General features: G+C 37.6%; 1 protein-coding gene across 12 annotated transcripts in view; it reads left to right on the top strand.

Annotated features, from left to right (window-relative positions):
• Positions 1–21,270, top strand: part of MTERF1 (mitochondrial transcription termination factor 1) — a 495,795-nt gene that overhangs the window by 109,073 nt on the left and 365,452 nt on the right. The window contains exon 4 of one of the 12 annotated variants that reach the window (XR_012508235.1): positions 20,630–20,723. The exons of the other annotated variants lie outside the window; for them this stretch is intronic. The gene's annotated coding sequence lies outside the window, so the exon portion shown is untranslated. The remainder of the gene's footprint in view (positions 1–20,629; positions 20,724–21,270) is intronic. 12 annotated transcript variants of the gene reach the window in all.

Below are 21,270 nucleotides of genomic sequence, written 5' to 3' on the forward strand. Positions count from 1 at the left end.
TGCCTTTTAACTTCACAATTCTTTCTAAATTTCTTTAAACTTATAGGCTATACTGCTGATTTGCAGACTTCAAAGTACACAGAAGGATCAGGGTCAGATTGAAAAATTATTTCTTACAGTTTGATAAAATATGCATGTGAATCCTGTGACCTGCTACTGAAATTATCTATGTGTTAATGTAACTTTGTAACACTAATTGCACTGTTTAGGGTCCCTTTTCCCCCTTCTCATAGCTTTTTCACTGTAAGTTCTGGCAAACGATTTTTGCCTGCTATTTATGCTATACTTTGTAGATTCCGTGTGTTGTTTATAGATTCAAAAATATCAAGTTTTTTTTTTTTGAGGAATTATGGCAAGAAGACTAATGGACAGTCGTGAGGATGTTTGTATTCAACTTGCTGTCAGTTTTTAAATGTCCTTTTAGTCCTTTTTATCTAATGAGAATATTATCTCTCTCTCTCTCCATATATATATATGTAAATAATATATATATATATGTAATAATTTTTCTTTGAAGTAACACTTTATGGTTTTTCAATTCATTTTTAAGTGGGAGTTACTCCTCTCCTTCCTCCCATGTGAAGGGAGAAACAAAGGTAGGAAACTGAGAATTAGGCTTTCCCCATAAACATACCAGGTTTTCCTGGTTTTCACATATTTGTGAGATTCTCATTAATAACAATATCAGAGTTTCTGTGCTTTCGTAGGTTAAAGTTTTGTTTCTTTTGTAGATTAAAATTTTGGAATTGATAGAAATTATCATTTGATGGTACTGAACATTGTCTGCTCTGCAGTTTTTTAGATATTGGTCATTTGCAGTTTTGCTTTTAGATTTGAATGCTGATGTTTAAATGTTCCTAAAGCAGTGGGTTGTCTTTAATCCTTGTTTATATGATATCTACATTATTATTTATAACAGTCTCGACTTTCCCGTAGGTTTGAGGTAGTATTGTGAAATTGTTAAGAAAATAGGCTTTGGGTTTTACCATTGCTTCTCAAACTTCAGTGTGCATATGAATCTTTTTAAAGGGCAGACTGTGATCAAAATTCTGGAGTGGGGCCTGATATTCTACTTTCTGATAAGTTAGTCTTATAGACCACACTTTGTGTAGCACAGTCTAGGTCCCAGTCCTTGTGTATGTGACTCTGAGCAAATCACTTTAGTTCATTTTCCTCATTTGCCACATACAGTAGGGAGTCTGTGAGGATTAAGTGAGAAATTGTATGCAAAGAACCTGGCACATTGAAAGTATTTAATAAAATAAATGGTAGCTACTGTTTTTTACCATTGCCTTTACAGGTAGAATATCATTTTAAGAGCTTGCTGAGAAGTCAAAATTGTTGCATGGTGACTAAATGTGGCTTGGGAACAAAAGTCCTTGGTTAGAAGTTCTGTCTCTTCCATGTATTGCTGTGGGACAACAGACAGATCATTTCATCTTATTTTCATGAGTTGCAGTTATAAAATAAGAGAGGGTTGGGCTAGACATTTGTGAGGTTTCTTTCGATTTGAACTGGTGATACTATAACCATTCAATGAAGTATACTATTTTGTTTTTTTAAATGTTGACATAGAATAAGTCATGTATTTGTTTCTTCTGCCTGTAAATTCATTAGATTTAAAAGGTCCCCACTAATTTCTCTCCTTGCCCCCCATATGCTGGGTTATTGTTTTGATAAAGAATTCCGGAGGCCTGCTGGGGCTGTGAATTGAAGCTGTAGACAATTCTGAAGTGTCAAAGGAAAGCTCAATCAGCATACTAGAGAAACCACTATGTAGCTGAAGACAAAAATTGCCTTAAGCTGCTTTTTGTAAATTATCATATCTGAACCATTATTATAACTTATAAAATCATTCAGAATGCTCCCCCAGTTGCTTGGATAATTATCTAGAGCTTGCCTCCAAATTTCAATCTTAGAGAAAAGGCATCTCCCAAATAGTCCCATCCTAACTGCCAGCACATTTTGAAAATTATATTAAATTATTTAACATGCTAGAGGTATCAAATGTAAGTGGTATCTCCAAAGGGAAAGGATCTTTATTAAGAAAATAAATTGCTACATGGACAGGAGTTTGGGAAAACATCTATTATACAAGATTTGTTAGTCATCACAATTTTCTTTAGCTGCATTATCAGCCTTAGGGTATGAATATGACTTTATAGTAACGAGTAAATAGAAATTTGAAAATGGGAGATAGGAGAGTTGAATTTTATTAACATGGAAATATTCCTGCCCATTTCCAAAAAGATTTTGAAGTAGCTGAAAATGTTGTTAAAAATGAAACATAGACAAAGGAGTGGTGAGATGGCTACTGTTATACACTGCCAACAGGAGTACAAATTTGTATGACCTTTCTGGGAAGCAACTTGTCAATATTTCTTAAGAGTTGTAAAAATATTATATATCTTTGACCCAATAATTCTATTCTTAAGGTTCAGTCATAAGGAATTAATATAAAGTGAAAATACAGGTTTGTGTTTGAAGATTTTAATCACATTATTTATAATAGTGATATGTTAGACAGTAAGTTGCATTAAGACAGTGATTACGCTTGTTTATGCTCATTATTATATCGTTAGTGCCTAGTATAGTTTCTGGTACAGACTAGGTGTTCAATAAATATTTACTGAATAAATGATCCTAAATGTTCAACAATGGGGGAATGGTTAAATAAAAGATAGTATATCACATATGACAGAATATTATACAACCATTAAAATGTACTTATGAGGGGTTTTAATTGTATGTGAAATACTCATTTAAAAAGCAAGATGAAACACTATGAGCTTATAGTATGAGATAAACCATATAAAAATACACATGTATAAAAAAAAGAATGAAAGAAAAGTCATTAAAAGTCAGTAGTCATCATGTCTGAATGTTGGATTCATAGGTGCTAAATTTCCATAGTGTTATTTATAAAGACTTGCATATAAATGTTCATAGCAGTATTATTTTGATAAAGACTTGCCTGGGAATGTCCATAGCAGTATTATTCATAATAGCCAAAAAATGGAAACAATCCAAATATTTATCAGTTGATAAATGGATAAAACAAAATATGGCATGTCTGTATGATGGAATACTATTCAGCAATAAAAAAGAATGGGGTACTGATATAAGCTACAACATGGATGAACCTCAAAGTGAAAAAGTCAGATGCAAAAGACCACATATCATACGATTCTACATGAAATACCTAAAGAATACAAGTCAGTGGAGGGAGAAGGTAGATTAGAGGTTCCCAAGGACTAGGGATAGGAATGGCAAGCAACTGTAAATGGATATGGGGGATCTCATTGGGGTGATGAAAATGTTCTAATACTGGATTATTGTGCTGGTTGCACAACTTGGCCAACCTACTAAAAAAAATAATTCAAATATGCACATAAAATTGGAGAGTTTTATGATGGGCAGTTTAGTGTAATTAAAATAAACATAATGGCACTGATCAGTAAAAATCCACCTAGTGTGAGAATGTAAAAGTAATATATAAAAAGAATATATACAAAAAGCAGGTGTTGTGTGTGTGAGGGGAAATCATGTATCTTCTTGGTTTATAACAGAAAAAACTTGCTTTTTCTTTTATATGGATTAAATAATTCTTTAAGGAAAAAATGAGTCTAAGTGAGATAGTTCAAAAATTGTTCAGAGATACTTCTGTTATCCAACAAATATTTGAGGTTTCATTTAATGTGAAATTCCTGCTTTGCCACCCATATCACATGAATTTCAGTAACTAATAATTACTCCTATTGTAATTCTCCTGCTCTCATTAAGAACACAGCCCTAGGTTTATGCTGGGGGAAGGAGTTTCCTTTGATCAGGATTGCATTTTCCCAGCACTTCCCAGCTCATATGACTCTCCAATGGAGATTTCCCCCTGGGAAGTGGTTTTCTTCAAGTCTGAAAAACTCTCTTTGCTCGATAGTTCTTTAGTTTAGTTCACAGTAAAGTTAGTAATTTAGAAAAAAGCCTTTTGAGTTGTTAGCTTGTTTATCGATACAAGAAGTTGTCCTGGCCTCTGTTGGTGAAACAGAGAGAAGTAAGAAGTAACAACAGCCCAGGGCCCGGGCAGTGCAGATGGCATGCAAAATTCAGACCAGGCCCTCTTCCTCTGAGGCACTGTGGGGGGCTTGAGTTACCCAAGGTGGGGAACTGCCTCCCCCTCCTGTCTTCCCAGTTACAATATGCCCAGCTATAGGATTTCCTCTGCTCTACAAACATTGGCATTTCCCCCACTGTTGCTTTTAATGCTGTTCTCTAATGTAATAGGAGATCCCAATTTGAACATTAGAGATTGATTTTACTGTTGTTGCAAAAGGATGGTAGGTAAATGATCCCCTAATGCCTGGACCGTTTAATGAGCCAGCATCTCAGCTTCCTGGAGGGTGTCAACTGCCACCGGGTAAGCACAGAAATGGAACTACTTCTACAAAAGAAAAAGGGAGGAACTTGTCCTTTATTGACCATTCAGCTGTTATTTTAAAAGAAAGTTTACTCTTACAATAGGCTTGTGTTCCTAATTATAAAGGCCAGTCCCCTTACATCAGTCTCACTTGAGAGCAGTGTGGGCCCGGAGAGGACTGGACTCAGACTGGTGGACTCAGCCTGGAGATGGATCTTCAGATTCTCAGTTTAGTTTTGAGAGATTTGGGGTTTTTTGGGGGGTGGGTGGGTTAGGGTGGGGTCATTTCTCTTTGTTTTTAATGTCAGAGCTGTACAATAAGGATACAGTTTCCTCTCTCCTACCTCTCAGTGCTTGGTATTTTCTTCAGACCTCTTCGTGTGTGCCTGATGGCTTCCAACTGCCATTTATCTGTATTTCTGTGCCTGAGCACTTTGTTTTTCTGGAACCAAGGATAAAGTGTTGGGGAATCAACACAGGACTCCAGTTCCTCCCTACCCTCTAATAATGACTCTCAGGGGTTGATATATAAATACCCCAGTTCCCTGACCCCTTGGGTGGATTATTTAGAAGCATGCATTTACCCCATTTCCAGAGTTTCCCTGCAAGATTAAACTTCAGGCAGTTGCTCTCCATGGTAGCAGGTTGAATAGCCCACCTTATGTTGGCTGCTTTTCTTCCTTGTATCACTTTCCACGTCTCTACCTATGTTCCCTACATCTCCCGAATATACCACCTGCACTGCAGTCCTCTTCCCAGAGCTTTCTTCTGGGAGAACCTAAACTAAGTCACCCCCAAACTCAGTTGGAAGTATAAAGTTGGTAGAGGGCAAAATGGAGCTCTGAGTTCTAAGAGGATCACCCTCATTCTATGTAGTATTGTAAGAACCTGAGTTTAGTTACATTATGAATTTTAGTTCTTTTATGATTTGTTTGGATGCCCAACCACCATATGTAAGATCTTTTTTTAATGGCAGATTTGTTGCAAATTCCAAATAACCCACTTCTGGATTGATCTAATGCCCACACTTAGCTACCTGTATTATTTCAATCATGTTTTTGAAGAAAAAAAAAACTTTACTTTTTCAAAAGCATCAGAATTAAGGTTGTCCCTTATCAGAGTTGACCAAAAGTGGGACTGAAACTTCCCACCAGGACAATCAGTAAAAGCTGATTCCAGAGGTCACATTTCAAAGCCCAAAGGTTCAGGAATGGTAGACTGGGATTTACATCCCTGTATATGCTGAAAAAAAACCCCAAATGTTTTATTTTTAATTTTGGTAAAAATACACATGACATAAAATTTACCATCTTAACCATTGTTAACTGTATAGTTCAGTATTAAGTATATTCACATTGTTGTGCAACCAATCTCCAGAGCTTTTTCATCTTGCAAGACTGAAACTCTGTACTATTAAACAACTCCCCAAGGATGTATCTATATCTATATCTATATCTATATCTTAACCTGAAATTTTTTCCCTACCTCTTCACTTGGTTAACTTATTTTTCAGGCCTAATTTAATGTCTCTTTTCCCAGGAAGCTTTCCATGACCCCATGTCCCTTTTATTATATTGGGCTATAATTGTATATTTAATTTAGACTGTAAGTTCCTGAGTGTCTGGCTAGGGGTCGATCTTATTTATTGTTGTCTCCTCAGAGCTTAGTACAGTGCCTGGATACAGTGCTCCACAAGTATTTTTTGAATTGAAAACCATCTTTAATGTAACTAAGGCTAATGTAGACCAAAGTGAAGTTTAGATGGGCCCCTTTGGCGCCCAAGATGAGTGATTGTGGTCTGAATGAATTTCCCAAACCTTTTTTGGCCCACTTGTGCTTGGCCAAGGAGAGGATGCATGAGGAAAATAAAAACTTCTGAGAATGACCCTGCTTTTAGGAAAGGGAATTATAGAAACACAGATGATTTGGGGGGAAGGAAAATCGGATTGGGAATTAGGAGGCCTGAGCTGGAGCCCTGGCTTCTTTCCTAATTATCTTTAAGATTTTATACAATTCATGCCGTCTCTCTGAATGAAAGTTTCCTCATCTATGAAAATGTAGATAAAACAAAAACTGCCTACCTTCCATCTCAGAGCTCTTGTGAAGATACTATGAAAAGACTTAATGAATTACAAAATAGTGTACTGACATTAATTATTTAAACTATATATAATACTACAGTGAGGCTTGCTACTTAGGGAAGGGGAAGCAAGTTCCCTGGGGTAGACTCCAGAGGTCCCAAGTTCAATTTCTCAGAGAATTTTTCTTAGGGGCCGAGCTGGGGCTTTAGAAACTGATTCTCTCAAAGAGAATGGTCTGCTTCGTTTTTCTAGATTGTATTGCTTGGTCTTCGGGAAGGGAGCAATAAAAGCCTGATATTAGACAAAATTAAAAGGATTCCTATGTAGGATTTGAATCTAGGGAAAGCAAGACTTGGGTTAAGGAGAAGAATCCTGGAGAGAGGGTTGGGGATGTGGCTGAGACTATTTTCCATGCAAAGTGAACCCAGACAGGCTTGTTTCTTGGAGACCCTTTCCAGGTTGATATCTTGCTCCAAATGAGCCCCTGTTTAAAGTATAGTTTTAGCTTGAAACACTTTCAAAAAGTCTGAAAAAAGGAGTAAAAATTTTAAAAAAAGAGTCATCCCATCAGTTTGGCTTCTCTGCAGTTTCCAGATGCTTTTCCTTGTTATAAGAGCTATCCACTTAAGGGGTACCATGACGTTGCTCTAACTTTAAATTTAGACTTGGAAAAGTTAAAAGCTGTGCAACCTGATCTGAATAGAAATGTGGTCACAAAGCGTAAAGAAAGTCAATGAAAACAGGATTTTAATATTTTAGAAGCCATTTCCTCTGCTGCATTGGAAATTCAAATAGAGCAGCACAGGGGCATGGGAATTGGAAGCAGAATATGAAACCTACCAGGACGGAAAAGTGAAACAGATACGTCTGGTTGATATGTCTGGTTTCACTGTCTGTCATAAAGAAAGAATTGTTAATAAGCAGCTCAAATATGGGAAGCCCTCCTTTTCCGTTTTAATCTCAAGGAATGAAAAGTAAACTTAGTTAAGAATGCAGGTGAAGTTTCGAAATTGGGCAATTTTAGCCTCACTATTGTGCTGTTAAATGTTTATGTATTAAAACGTATTCTTGTAAGATGTCTGGAACCCTTTGGTTATTTCGAATCACTTTCACGCCCACATCTGTTTCCCATTATAAATCTCAGATTCAATTATTTTTTTCCTTTCGTTCACTTTCTCATTGAAAAACAATTAATATATCTATTTAATTTTACTCCCTCCATCCTTCCCTACCCCCTTCTCTTTTAGATGTGTCTAAAATGTGGCTACTACCTTGAAATACCCAAGTGGAGAGAGTGATTCTTAATGCTAAAAGATCAGTAAAATCACTTTTCCTTTGATTCAGAAAATAGGGCTGTCAGTTTGAAAGGTGAAAATGTATATTTGAAATCTGACAAAATGCCAACATATGACATCAAATTGTAGGCCAGGAACACTCCTGCCGAGTGGATCCTCCAGTGACACGTAAGGAAGGCATTTGCTAGGAAGTATTCCACCCAACAGAGATCCCTCAAGGTGATTAATTGCCTGATGTGTCTGCCTTGTGCTTTGAACTTGAAAAGCCCAATGTAAATACAAAGTATATCATGATGGGGATGGCGGTGTGGAGGCTTACAGAATGATAGATAAGAACCTTAGCTTAAATGTGACTTTAAGCACTTTGACAGAATTCAGCATTTTTCCCCCTTCTTTTTGACATAAGTAAACAGTGTTTGAATCCATGCAGGAATTCACTAGGTTTGCTTTGAATGTGGCATATTGCTTTGCTCCCATTCACAATGATTTTCAGCTTTTCACCCATGGTGCGTTAATTTTTGTTTCCCATCGCTGCATGTGTTCCTCCGTCTCTTTGGCTACTGTTAACAGCCAGGGAAAAGAAACTATATACTGTATAGCCTGTAGTTATCTCTGAACAGGCTTAAGTGGCCACACCTTAAAAGGGGTTCTTTCTCTTGAATATATTGTGCAACCAAGTGCTTTGTACCCCTCCCCGTGACTTCCAATCAATTTGGGGCCTAAGGCTGGTGTGATCCATTGTTGACAGATATGTTTAATGAGCCTGGCTTTGAGCATTCATTGCTGAGGGACTACGGATTAGGTTTTATCTTATTTCACATCTTGATTAATAATCTGGGAGGAGGTTTCAGTGTGCTAATGGAATGAAATTTGCTGTGTGAACAAAGCTTGGAGACATTGCAAAGAGAAAAGACAGCTTGGAAAGGCCAGCGTGGGGCGGGCAGGTGGGGAGACTTTGAATGAGCTGGTCCCTTGGCCCTGCTCTGCAGAGAGGCTGTTAAGAGGATGGGTGTGGAGGGAGCCAGAGGGCCAGACCCTTTCCTGGGACTGCCACGCTGTATCTCCATGGCTGCCCAACACAGAGCTCTTTTGCGATATGTTACTCACTGTTAGTTCATGCCAAATTTGGAGAAATAACCAGAAACATAGGTTTTACACATTAAAGAGGAAACCAGAATGTAGCAGGGCTCAAACAGACCCAGAGGCAGCACTTCCTAATACAGTGGGCTGTTGGGAAGTGTTTCACAAACTGGCTTCACCATGCACAAGAAACCCCTTGCTTTGGTCACCTGCATTAATTCCCTTGACTTATAAAACTGCTTCTAGAACAGTTCCTCTACCAGAGAAAGAATGCAGCTTAAATCTTCCTCCAAATGGAAGCACTCTCTAATGATCTAAAAAGCAAGATCTCTGTATTAGGAAATTGTTAACTTGATGTTCCCTCTGGTTTATGAACCCATTTTAATGGAGTTAGTAGAGGCTGTGTACTTTAACTTCCCTTCCTTTGGTGATAAAAATGATTACCATGTTAAATTAATTAAACCAGGAGGCCCTCAGTCTAAACTGAGGTGGTTCGAATGCCTTGGTGGTTTATGAAAGCAAACCAAAGTGTAAACCTGTTAACTACCTCCAAGTTACGAAATTAAATGCTAAGGACAACCAATCACAAACAGCCAAGTGTTCTTTAAGCTGTAGCCAATCAAATGATTTCCTTTATTTGCTTCCACACTTTCTCTGTCTTTCCCCGGGCTCCTGTTGCAGAACACTCCCAACCACTTCCAGTTTGGAACTGCCCGATTCCAATCGATTTTTCGTTCAAATAAACTTTTAAACATTTTAGTATGTCTGTTTTTCTCTAGACACCCACATGATGTGAGTTTCCCCCACTCACTGTCTTGATTTGTGTAAGGAGGCCTGGTGGGCTGGTATCAAGTGAAAATGGGACTAGAGAGCATCAGGGTGGCTGATCTATCCTGTGTCATTTTACCTCCTGCTTTCCAGTGCTGACTTTTAAGAAAAGAATCAATTACAATTTTAGAGCAGGAAAGGAAGTTAGAGATGGAGTCAAAAGTTCTTAAAAAAAAAAAAAAAAAAAAAAAAAAGGAAAGAAATGAGAGGAGATCTGACTTGATCAAAATTACCAGGACCCAAATGAGTGGAGCTGGAATGTGAATGGGCTTCTGCTTTCAGCCTAGGTCCCTTCCATGGAATCCCTGATCTGCCCAATATTCAGATTGTAGAGCAAAGGGAATTCTAACCAGGATGTCCTGGGGAGCTTCATTAGACAGCGTATGGCTTTTGATTAATTTATTGGTCATAAAACCATGGATGTTTAAGATTCAGAAAGAGCCTTATTATGTACCCTAGAGGATAAAGAAATACACCAGAGGTGAAGAACAAGTTACGTTTTGAGCACTTTGCTCATAGGAAAGGTTTCTCTGGAATTTTCAAAGGTTCAAAAAAGATACGAACCTGTGAGCATGGGGAAAGATTCAGAGAAAGAATACTTTCACTATTATCTCATGATTTTATTCTTGTAACTATTTCAAAATTACCTGCCAATTTCAAAGCCATTTATATTTCCCAGTTCTTTGGCTTGGTGAATAAAGGAAACCTCCATAGCATGGAAAGATGAGAATGTCAAGCAAATTATACTTCCCAATGAAACCATTCTGTTGTAGGCTTTTAACACGTTGGTTAACAATCTTAGTGCATCGTCACTGAAATGATTTGTAGAGAGAAGACTTTCATATCAGAATTAGCCACTTTAGAGCAAATTGGAAGATGGGGTGGGGAGCTGTTGGAAGCAGTAGGAGGGAAAGTATAATAGAAGTAGTTCACGAAGACATTATGATTTCAGTTTTAGCACAGCTCTTGCTGTGTATCTGGCAGATGAACACACCCTTGCTGCTGCTTATTCATCATAATATTTATCTGTGAGAAAAAGTGTTTGTAGAGTTTAATTTGTTTGAAAGTTGTTCTTATGCCTAGGAATGAAGGATATTGGACAAGTATTTAGAAAAGCATGATTATTTTTATTATCCTTGGTTTAAACTCCTAGCTTCAAAGGGCACTGGTGAGGGAGGGGTTCCTAACACCTAGGAGTTTATGACAGGTCTCTGAAGTACGACTTTTGAGAGATCCTAAATATGAAAAACACGTCTTGCCCAGGAAAATAAATTTGACCTTTAAAAATTTTTATTTTTGATTTAAATAATGCTAGTAAACAGACTTTTTTTCTTAAAAAAAAGATTGCTCAAATTCTGTGAGTTTTATAAGTTTAAAAGCACATGGCCAAGGCTCTGTGCTATGCCCAGATGAAGGGAAAAGGCCTACCTGAAGAACGAAGTAAAACAGAAGAAAAGGAAGCAAAGAAAAAATAAAATCAAGTTGAAATCAAAGAAGGGGTAAAAATGTCAATGGAAAAATAGGAGAGTCTCAATCTTCTTGAATATTTTATAGCAAGCTTTAGAGTAAGCTTGATCACCCAAAGGACACACCACAGGGATTATTGTTCGAAAATGAACAACAGATGTTGGATGTCAACAGATAATATCCTAGTGGATGAAAAGCATTTAGGGTGAAAGAAAGGAAAACACATTGTCAGGTGGTCTCTCGTACTTTTGGTAAGTCTTTGATGAGGAATAAGTTTCTTGGGCAGCTCTCAGAGATTCACTGGAGCAACCCAGTGGCTTTTCAAGTTAACAAGCTCCTAAGTGAACATCAGAAGAAAATTAATTAGGCAGTGGTCACTTACAGAACCCCTTCTGTATATGTCACTCTGGTTTGACATAAACCCTTCCTTGAAGGGGAATATAACTGAGAATGATTCTTTGATTAACAAATGTCTTTGAGCAGGTTGCCTGAGGTTGGCAGGAATTATTACTCTTTTCAGCACTGGGACTGCCTCAAAAACATCTTCCCTGGCCATCATACTTATAAAGTGACTATACCCTACCTTCTCCGTTACTCTTTATTCCATTACTATGCTCTACTGTGTTCATAGTGTTTATCTGAAGATCTTTGTATGTATTTGTCTCCTTGCTTATTATCTGTTTCCCCTACCAGAATATAAAACTCCATGAAATTAGAGATGACCTTTGTTTTCTTCATCATAGCGTACCCAGTGCCTAGAATAGTGCCTGGCACATGGCTGGAACTTCAAAATGAAGCCAGTGGTATTTCAGACAGAATATTTAATTCTAGAACTTGAATGAAGAATAATTACCAGTATGATAAACAGAGAAGATTAGAAGCCAGGGAGAAGAGAAGATAGAAGGGAGAGACAATTCATGATTTGTATACCTTTCATGTTTCTTGACCTATGGATGGAGAAAGTACCAACTCTGTGTAACTGAGTGCAAATAGCCTGTGGTCAGTCTGGGTGTCTTTGAGAAACTTGCATGAAGGGACAGGACAGGCTGGAAGTGCTGTCTTTATTTCAGGTGAGACTACCAAGCATCAGGTATATCAGCTCATCCCCATCTCATTTCCTTCCCTCTCCTGCCCACCACTTCCAAAGAAAAATACTAAGGATTATTTTTCTACCCTCAGAAACTCAGACACTCACAGTTCTTCCAAAATAATTGATCTAGTAACAATTTTCAGAATAGTTACTATATAATCTAGTAACATTATCTAGTAACTGTTCTTTGATTACATACTGAGTATTGAGGCTTCCCAAAATGAACAAAACATAGTTTTAATTCCACATGGACTTACCATTAGCAACTAGCAAATCTCAAGCTGGCATTGTGACTGGTGCAAGTCCATGCTTATTGGTCTCAGTGGATTCTCTGGTCTTCAGCATTGTTCCTTTGCTATGTGGGATCAATGTGAAAGGGATAGATCTAGGAATTGAATGTTTACCTGTTGTTTATTGAAAATAAGACAATTTAATAACTGGATTTCAAAAATGATTGCCATCCTAAATTAACAAAATTATTCTGTAAAGCACTTCATTGAGTTCTGTTTCTCTCATTTATTTAGCGAGCGGGTTTCTCTTCTGTGAGGGATTAGTCTGTTCACCCATCAGCTTGAAGGTCTATTGTATGCCAGGTACTATGGGAACAAAGATGAGGTAGACAGCACCTTGTCTTCAAGGAGCTCACAGTCCAGCGGAGGAGGCAAACAAACCATGACCACGAAATTATGTAAAAGAAACGGAAGTATGTATAAGGTCCAGAAGTAGCTCAGAAAAGGAACAATTAACTCTCTGAAGAATGAATGGAATAGAGTGCTTGGGGAGGTGACCCAAGCTGAGGATGTCTACCTTTTCGAGACAAGAAGCTAATTTAAATTTTTCTCGAGTCTTGAGCTCACTGAGACATGAGTGATGAAGGTACCACTCTGGCAGGATGAGTGGCAGTTCTGGTTGACACAAGAGAGTTTGTGAGCTGGTCCCAGGTTTAGTTCTAAATCTACATATTGAGGTTGTGAAGGGCACATTGCTTAAGCATTGAGACTTTGTTGGGAGTTGAATCTAGCCTATATTTTTTTGTAAAGGTAAATCTATTCTGGAGAAATATCCCTTAATCTGAGACTGCCTAGTTTTGTGTTAAGAATGCTGTTTCTTTTGCAAAATGGTAAAGATGAAAGGTTCTTGTTGTTTAATGCCTTTATTTGGCAGAGATGTACCTCGGATCAGGAAAAAAAGATCTGAAAAGGGGATTGGCAGAAAAGGCAGTTGAAGTCATAAGCTCCTGGCAAAGTGAAAAGGTAGAAATGAAGAGGAAAGAGAGTAGTGACCAGAGTAATATTTCTCTCAGCATATGCTCCAGCAGGGAGATAGATGGTGAGAACATAAGAGGGCCTGGAGAGCCTGTAATCAGGTAGGGGAGGGGAGATATAACTATTCACATTTGCCCTTTATAAGCCTTACTAAGGAGCTGCTTCTGTATCCTGTAATCAGACAGGTATGGGTTTGAGTTTGAGTTCTTTCACTTACTAGCTTCCTTAGGAGTGCTATGAGAGTTTAATAGTGATAATCCATATGATGATTGCTTAGCAGAGTGTCGGGAACATATCAGATGTTCAAAAAAATTACTACTACTACTACCACTACTACCACTACTACTACTACTACTACTACTACTACCACCACCACTACTACCACTACTAGTACTACTGCTACCACTACTACTACCACTACTACTACTACTACCACCACTACTACCACTACTACTACTACTACCACCACTACCACTACTACTACCACTACTACCACCACTACCACTACCACCACCACCACTACCACTGCTACTACTACTATTACTACCACTACTACTACTACCACCACCACCACTACTACTACTACCACTACCACTACTACTACCACTACCACTACTACCACTACCACCACTACCACCACTACCACTACTACTACTACTATTACTACCACTACTACTACTACCACTACCACCACTACTACTACCACTACCACTACTACCACTACTACTATCACTACTACCACTACTACTACTACTACTACCACCACCACTACCACCACTACCACTACTACCACTATACTACCACCACTACCACTACCACACTACCACTACTACTACTACTATTACTACCACTACTACTACTACCACCACTACTACTACCACTACTAGTCCTACTACCACCACCACTACTACCACCACCACTACTACTACTACTGCTACCACTACTACCACTACCACTACTACCACCACTACTACTACTACTACTACTACTACTACTATTACTAGTAAGTAGTCTCATTAGTACTAAATTCCATCACTACCAACTCAGAGCAAGACCCGTCATCTTGCCCTAACTTTGGGGCAAGATGAGAAATATCACCTGAGTGTTGGAGGATGGAGGAGTTCCAGGAAGCTATAGGGTTTGTAGTAAAGAAGAAAGAGCAACCCCAAGTGTAAAAACAGAGAGGGCAAGGGAGTCCTGCAGCTACTCAGCTGAGAGTATGGGTAGACTGGGCCTAAGTTAGGGAGGAAGAGAAGCAAGTGGAAAGCAGATGCCATAGGAAATTCACTGGAAAGATTTAAGTAAGTAACAAGAAACAAAGAACAAAGATATAAAAAAGTATAAATTTATATTGCTAGATTATGAACAGAATCTGTGTGTCAAACAATTTTGTTATAACTGTGACCCTCCCTTTGTTGTGAAGATGTCATTGCCAATTCTCAAGAGTTCAGCACACCTTGGATTTAAATAAAATGTATAAATCTCTTTCCTCAACGTGGATTAACCAGTTTTAAAACATTTTAAACTTGCTTCTCTGTCCTGCAGCTTTAAAAATGATAACACAAAGATATTAGTAATGATAGTAATATGCAATTATCTTGCTATCATAATTTGATTTAAGGAGAGCCAGTGGAGAAAATAATGAGCCTTCCATTAAAGAAGAGGGTAGATAAGATAGGCTGGAGCTGGGTGTGTGTCCATGACCCCAGAATTCTAGAATCCAATAAATCATTCACTTATCAAACGTGGGGTGAGCACTGGGAAATACATGTAAGAATGAATCGCAAAACCCCCACCTCTGAAGAGTTTACAGTCTGGTGAGTGAAGCCTGTGAACACAATTACAGTATGATGTGGGAAATCGAGGCTCAAATAACACTCTATGGGAGCCCAGAAAAAAATGCCTAATCTACATTGGGTGGTCATTGAAGACTTCCAGAGGAAGAATGCAGACTGAATCACTTGAACAGGAATGTTCAGAGGTTGAGGGTTGGGGGGATGGGCAGGGAAGAATTTTTAAGGTAGAAAGCTGTCTGCAGAGAGCATGTTACCTTTGTAGAACAAGTATTTCAGTGTAGTGGAACATACAGTACTGTGGGGAAATGGCAGAAGATGCAGCTAGGAAGGAGCTGGATCACAAACTGGTTTTTATGCCTCAATAACAAATTTGGATTTCCTGTAGATGGGGAAGCACTTTGACCAGATAGCCTTTTAGAAAGATACTCTGGCACTGATGTGGATACTAGATTAAAGGACTTTGATGCTGAAGATGAAGACTTGAGGTAGGAGATTACTTCATGGGGTGGGTGGGAAGTCACAGTGCTTAAACTGAGGCAGTGGTAGTGGGAATGGAGAGGAGAGAGAGGATTTGGAGTGCGTGTGGGTGGTGATGGTAAGGGATGCAGATAGAGAAGGGAATCTTAGATTATGTTCTGACTTCTTTTAGGCACTAAGTAGATGGAGATGCCAGTCACCAATTTAGATGATACAAGGCAGCTAAGGTTGAGGGACTTTCTTTGAAATATACCCCATTCACTGAATAAAGATCAGTAAAAGGATTCTAGATAAAACACTTGCCCCATGATTCACAATTGTCCATCTCCCAGACTTTCTGCTCTTTCCTTCCCTGGGAATGCCTTCCCCCATACTTCTGCAAATTCAAGAGCTATCTATTCTGCTAGGTCCACCACAAATTCCAAGTTTTCCAGAAAGCCTTCTCGAATTCTCCATCAGCCAAAAGTAATCTCTTCAGTGGTTCACTCATATAATTCTTCTGAGAAGCAGTATAGCATCGTTTAAAGAATGTAGGCTCTGGAGCTAGGCTGTGTGGTTTAACTTTGCCTCTGCCACATCTGAGTTGTGTGATCTAACCACTCTCTGCTTTCATTTCTCATCTGTATAAAGGAGCTAATATTAGTACCTACCTTGCAAACTTATTTGAGTATTAAATGAGTTCATACAGATAAAACAATTTGAACAGTGCCAGCATATAGGAAGTGTTCAATAAATGCTGGCTATTACTGCCATCCCTCTTCTGGTACTAAACCCTTCCTACACTGTGTTTTGGTTACTTATGTAGATGTCTCTAATGAGACTGTCAACTCCTTAAGGGTATGAATCATCTTTTGAATTTCTTTCAGCATCAGTCATAATGCCTTACACAACAAATATTTATTGATCTATCAGTCTATTTTGTACTGTTGTTTTTGGCTACAGAGTTTTCTTATTTAGGACAAAAAATACATTTTAACTAATTTTTTTCCTGGGACTTGAAGCATCAGCCTAGGATTTTAAACAATTTGAAAGTTTATCATTGACAATTGAGGCATATCGTCATTCATATTTATGGTTTCTTTGTTGCTGAATATTTGGTCAGGAATGTAACCACCAATTATTTCATTTTTCTAGTGGGAAACCTGATCTTCTTTATGACTCAATTTCCAGGAATGGTGAAAATTGAGGACTATTTGTGTTTTTCCAAAGAACATTAATATACATTATGTCAGATCTCATAATTTCTTAGTCTTTCTACCTACCTCACTGACACTAAGCCAAGAGAAGGACTTGCTATACAATTGTCTGCCCACACAGTAATTGTGTGGTTTAATAATTCTAGGCCATATTTTCTCAATTCAATAGTGAGTATATATATATATCTGAGTCTTTATATCTGGCCTGTAGTTTTCTTTTTTTGTAGTGTCCTTGTCTGGTTTGAGTATCAGAGTAATGCTGGTCTCATAAAATGAGTTTGGTAGTGTTCCTTCCTTTTCAATTTTCTTGGAAGAGTTTGAGAAGGATTGGAAATAATTCTTTCAATGTTTGATAAAATTCACCAGTGAAGCCATCTGGTCCTGGGATTTTATTTGTTGGGAAAATTTTCTTTACTGATTCACTTTCCTTTTTTGTTATTAGTCTGTTTAGATTTTCTATTACTTCACGATTCAGTCTTGATAAGCTGTATGCTTCTAGAAATTTATCCATTTCTTCTAAGTTATCTAATTTGTTGGTGTATAAATGTTGATAGTAGTTACTTATGATCCTTTGTATTTCTGTTGTAATGTCTCCTCTTTGGTTTATAATTTTATTAATTTGTCACCTTTTTTTCTTCGTCTAGCTAAAGGTTTGTCAATTTTGTTTTTTTGAAAAAAAACTCTTAGTTTTGTTGATTTTTTTTCTATTTTCTTTCTAGTTTCTGTTTTATTTATTTCTGCTTTAATTTTTTTCCCTTCTTCTTTGTTTACTATAGGCTTACTTTGTTCTTCTTTTTCTAGTTCCTTGAAGTGTAAGGTTGTCTATTTGAGATCTTTCTTTTCTTAATGTAAGCGTTTATCACTGTAAACTTTCCTTTTAGAACTGCTTTGCTGCATCCCATAAATTTTGATATGTTGTATTTCCATTTTATTTGTCTCAATATTTTTAAATTTCCTTTTTGATTTCTTCTTTGACTCATTGGTTATTCAGAAATGTGTTATTTAATTCTCACATATTTGTGAATTTTCCTGTTTTCCTCCTGTTACTGATTTCTAGTTTCTATCACTGTGGTCAGAAAAGATACTTGATATGATTTCAGTCTTCTTACAGTTGTTAAGACTTATTTTATGACCCAACATATCATCTATCCTGGAGAATGTTCCATGTGTGCTTGAAGGAGAATGTGTATTCCTCTGCTGTTGGATGGAATGCTCTGTATATATTTGTTTGGTCTGACGTGTAGTTCAAGTCTATTATTTTCTTATTGATTTTCTGTTTGGATGATCTATCTATCCATTGTTGAAAGTGGGCCTCTGAAGTTCCCTACTGTTACTGCATTGCTGTCTATTTCTGCCTTCTGATCTGTTAATAACTGTTTAATATATTTAGGTGCTCTGATATTGGGTGTATTTTTATTTTGAATTGTTATATCATCTTGATGTATTGACTCCTTTATCTTTATACAATGACCTGCTCTCTTGTTACAGCTTTTGACTTAGTCTGTTTTGTCTCATATAAGTAAGGCTACCCCTGCTCTTTTTTGGTTTCTGTTTGCATGGGATATCTTTTTCTATCCACTTACTTTTAGCCTATGAAAGTCAATAAAGAAAGCTTAAATGAGTCTCACAGGCAGCATATAGTCAGATCTTTTTTTTTTTTTTTTTGTAATCCATTCAGCCACTAGATGCACTAGATGTCTTTTAATTGGAGAATTTAACCATTTAAATTTAGAATAATTATTGATAGGGGAGGATTTACTATTGACATTTTGTTAATTGCTTTCATTGTTTTGTAGTTCCTTTCTTCCTCTCTTATTGCCTTTCTTTGTAATTTGACGATTTTTTAAATAGTGTTATGCTTTGATTCTTTTCTCTTTATTATTTGTACTTCTATTATGTTTGTTTGTGATTACCTTGAGGCTTTCATAATACATCTTATATTTATAACAGCCTATTTTAAGCTGATAACTATTTCATTTCAATTGCATTAAAATGTTCTACATATTTACTTTGTCCCTCTCCTATTTTTTGTTGTTGATGTCATAATTTACATCTTTTTATATTATATATAGCTAGCAAAATATTGCAACTATAGTTATTTTTATCACTCTTCTCTTTAACCTATGTACTAGAGTTCGAAGTGATTTACGCACTATCCTTGCAGTTGGGAGAAGATAGTTACATGTTGGGAGCCAGAGCAGAGGTTCAGGTGGGTCAGGATAAGCTCAGAAGCCAGCATATCCTTGTATCTTTAGGCTTTCATCCCATTTCTTTCCTCTATGTTCATTGTCAGTTTTGTTTCTTTCCTACTCTTCTCTCATTTTATTCTTCACTTTTCTTGATTTTTTACTTTCCACATATATTTCCCTGTCCTCTTTCTTCTTCAGCCACCTTCTACCTAATGTGAAAGCTCTTTCTCTTCCACGTCTTCATCTTCCCTTTGACCAACTCTGTCCTGGGTACTTTCTTTTCCTCTGGCCCCTGGAGTGGGGAGGGATTTTCCACTGTTAGGTAGATATATTCCTGTAGTTCTGGGGGCCATTCTGAGCTACCTTCATATCTCCCCCAAACCCCACTCTAGAATTTCTGTTGATAACCTCAGCCTCATTCTTGACTTTAGTGGCTGATGTTAGTGTTCAGGGTTGGTTAATATCTGCGTTGTACAAATTGTGATATGTTCTGAGAGTGTTCCCACTGGTTTCTATAGCTCTTACTAGTGAAATTGCTCTTGCTATTCTCCACTTACAGTAAATGCAATCAGTGACAATACCTGTTTGATTAACTCCAAAGCAGTGGTTCTCTATTGGGTACCTTGTCTACTAAGGGACATTCGACATTATCTGGAGAAATCTTTGGTTATTACAATTGGGTAGGAGGGAGGGAGACTGGCATCTAATGGTTAGAGGTCTGTGAAACATCCTAAAATGCACAAGACAGTCCCCCTCAAAAAAGAATCATTCAGCCTAATATGTCAAAGATTACTGAGAATCAGAAACCCCAATCCAAAGGTATTTATCTTGGGACTTATAGGTAGAGTGAACATGCAAATAATAACAGGATTAATCAAAACCAAATTAAATTGCAATCCATTAGGAAAAACAGTTGGGGCGTCTTGAGTTGGCAAATTGTACATGTGCCTGCTTTAATAACAACAAAAATAATCCATTGTGTTCTACCTGCCTACTGATCTTTACTTATAAAAATTATGTTCATTAGCTCTTTCCATCCATCCCAACCACCCTGTGAGCTTTTTATGGGAAATATTTTGAATATAAAGAAACTAAGGCATAGAGAAGGATAACTCTCCTTAGGATCCTGGCCAAACACAGACTTATGGATTTTTATCCAAGGCAAAGAACACAGGGCTGTTCATACAGCTTAGCTGGAGCTGTAATGGCAGAAAATAAAGGCAGGAACCAAAGCTGCTGTCACAAAGAAAGGACTCTCCCAGTTCTCTATTTGGTATTTAAAAATAGGAGTGAAAATGGCATAGCTTGAATCTGAGATAATGCTTGCTGCTTTGTGAATGCTCTTACAGTGCATTGCCTTCGAAACAAATTGGCCCTCGTCTACAAAGGTTTCTTTTTTGTACTCTCACAAACTCATTTTTAATGGCTTGTGTGGCATTGGTTGTGCCCCTTAGCTGTAATGAAGCACTCTGCAAGTCACCACACGCAAGTCAGAAATGAATCTCACGGAGAGGGAAATGCTGGAACGTTAACAGGTTTTAATCCAAGGTAAGCAAACCTAATTGAGCCACTACCATGTGCTTTTAAAATCTAAATGTCATGAAATTTTCAGCAGTTTTCTCTTGCCTGCAAATCAGTTTTGGTCCAGAGACAGCCAAGTAGGGATCAGAAGAGAAAAATCTCAAATGTGCATACTGCCCAGGAGCACACCTTGAGGACTGTATGAGCACCATCCAGGCAAAACAAAGAAATAATTGATGGAGCACAAGGGAAACTGTCTTCGTAGGGCAGGCTTCTGAAAAGCCTGTAAGTGCAGCAGACATCTTGCAATATATTTGATCCTATCTTCAGTATCTTGGGTGGAGAAGAGCTGTTGAAATATGAAAGTCTCTGTTATATGGGTTTTCCCCTTAGGTTTTTATTTAAGTGGAAAAGCAGTGTTTGTATATTGCACTTTATTGCACTGACACTAGCCAATTTACTGAGAGATTTAATTGCCCAGCATCCAATTTTAAGCTTCATTTTGTGCAGTACCTTGACAGCTTTTGATAAATGCTTGACCATTCAGAAAACAATCCCTGGATATTAAAGTAAA

This window comes from Camelus bactrianus, chromosome 7 (genome assembly GCF_048773025.1).
Source record: "Camelus bactrianus isolate YW-2024 breed Bactrian camel chromosome 7, ASM4877302v1, whole genome shotgun sequence".
NCBI lineage: Eukaryota > Metazoa > Chordata > Mammalia > Artiodactyla > Camelidae > Camelus > Camelus bactrianus.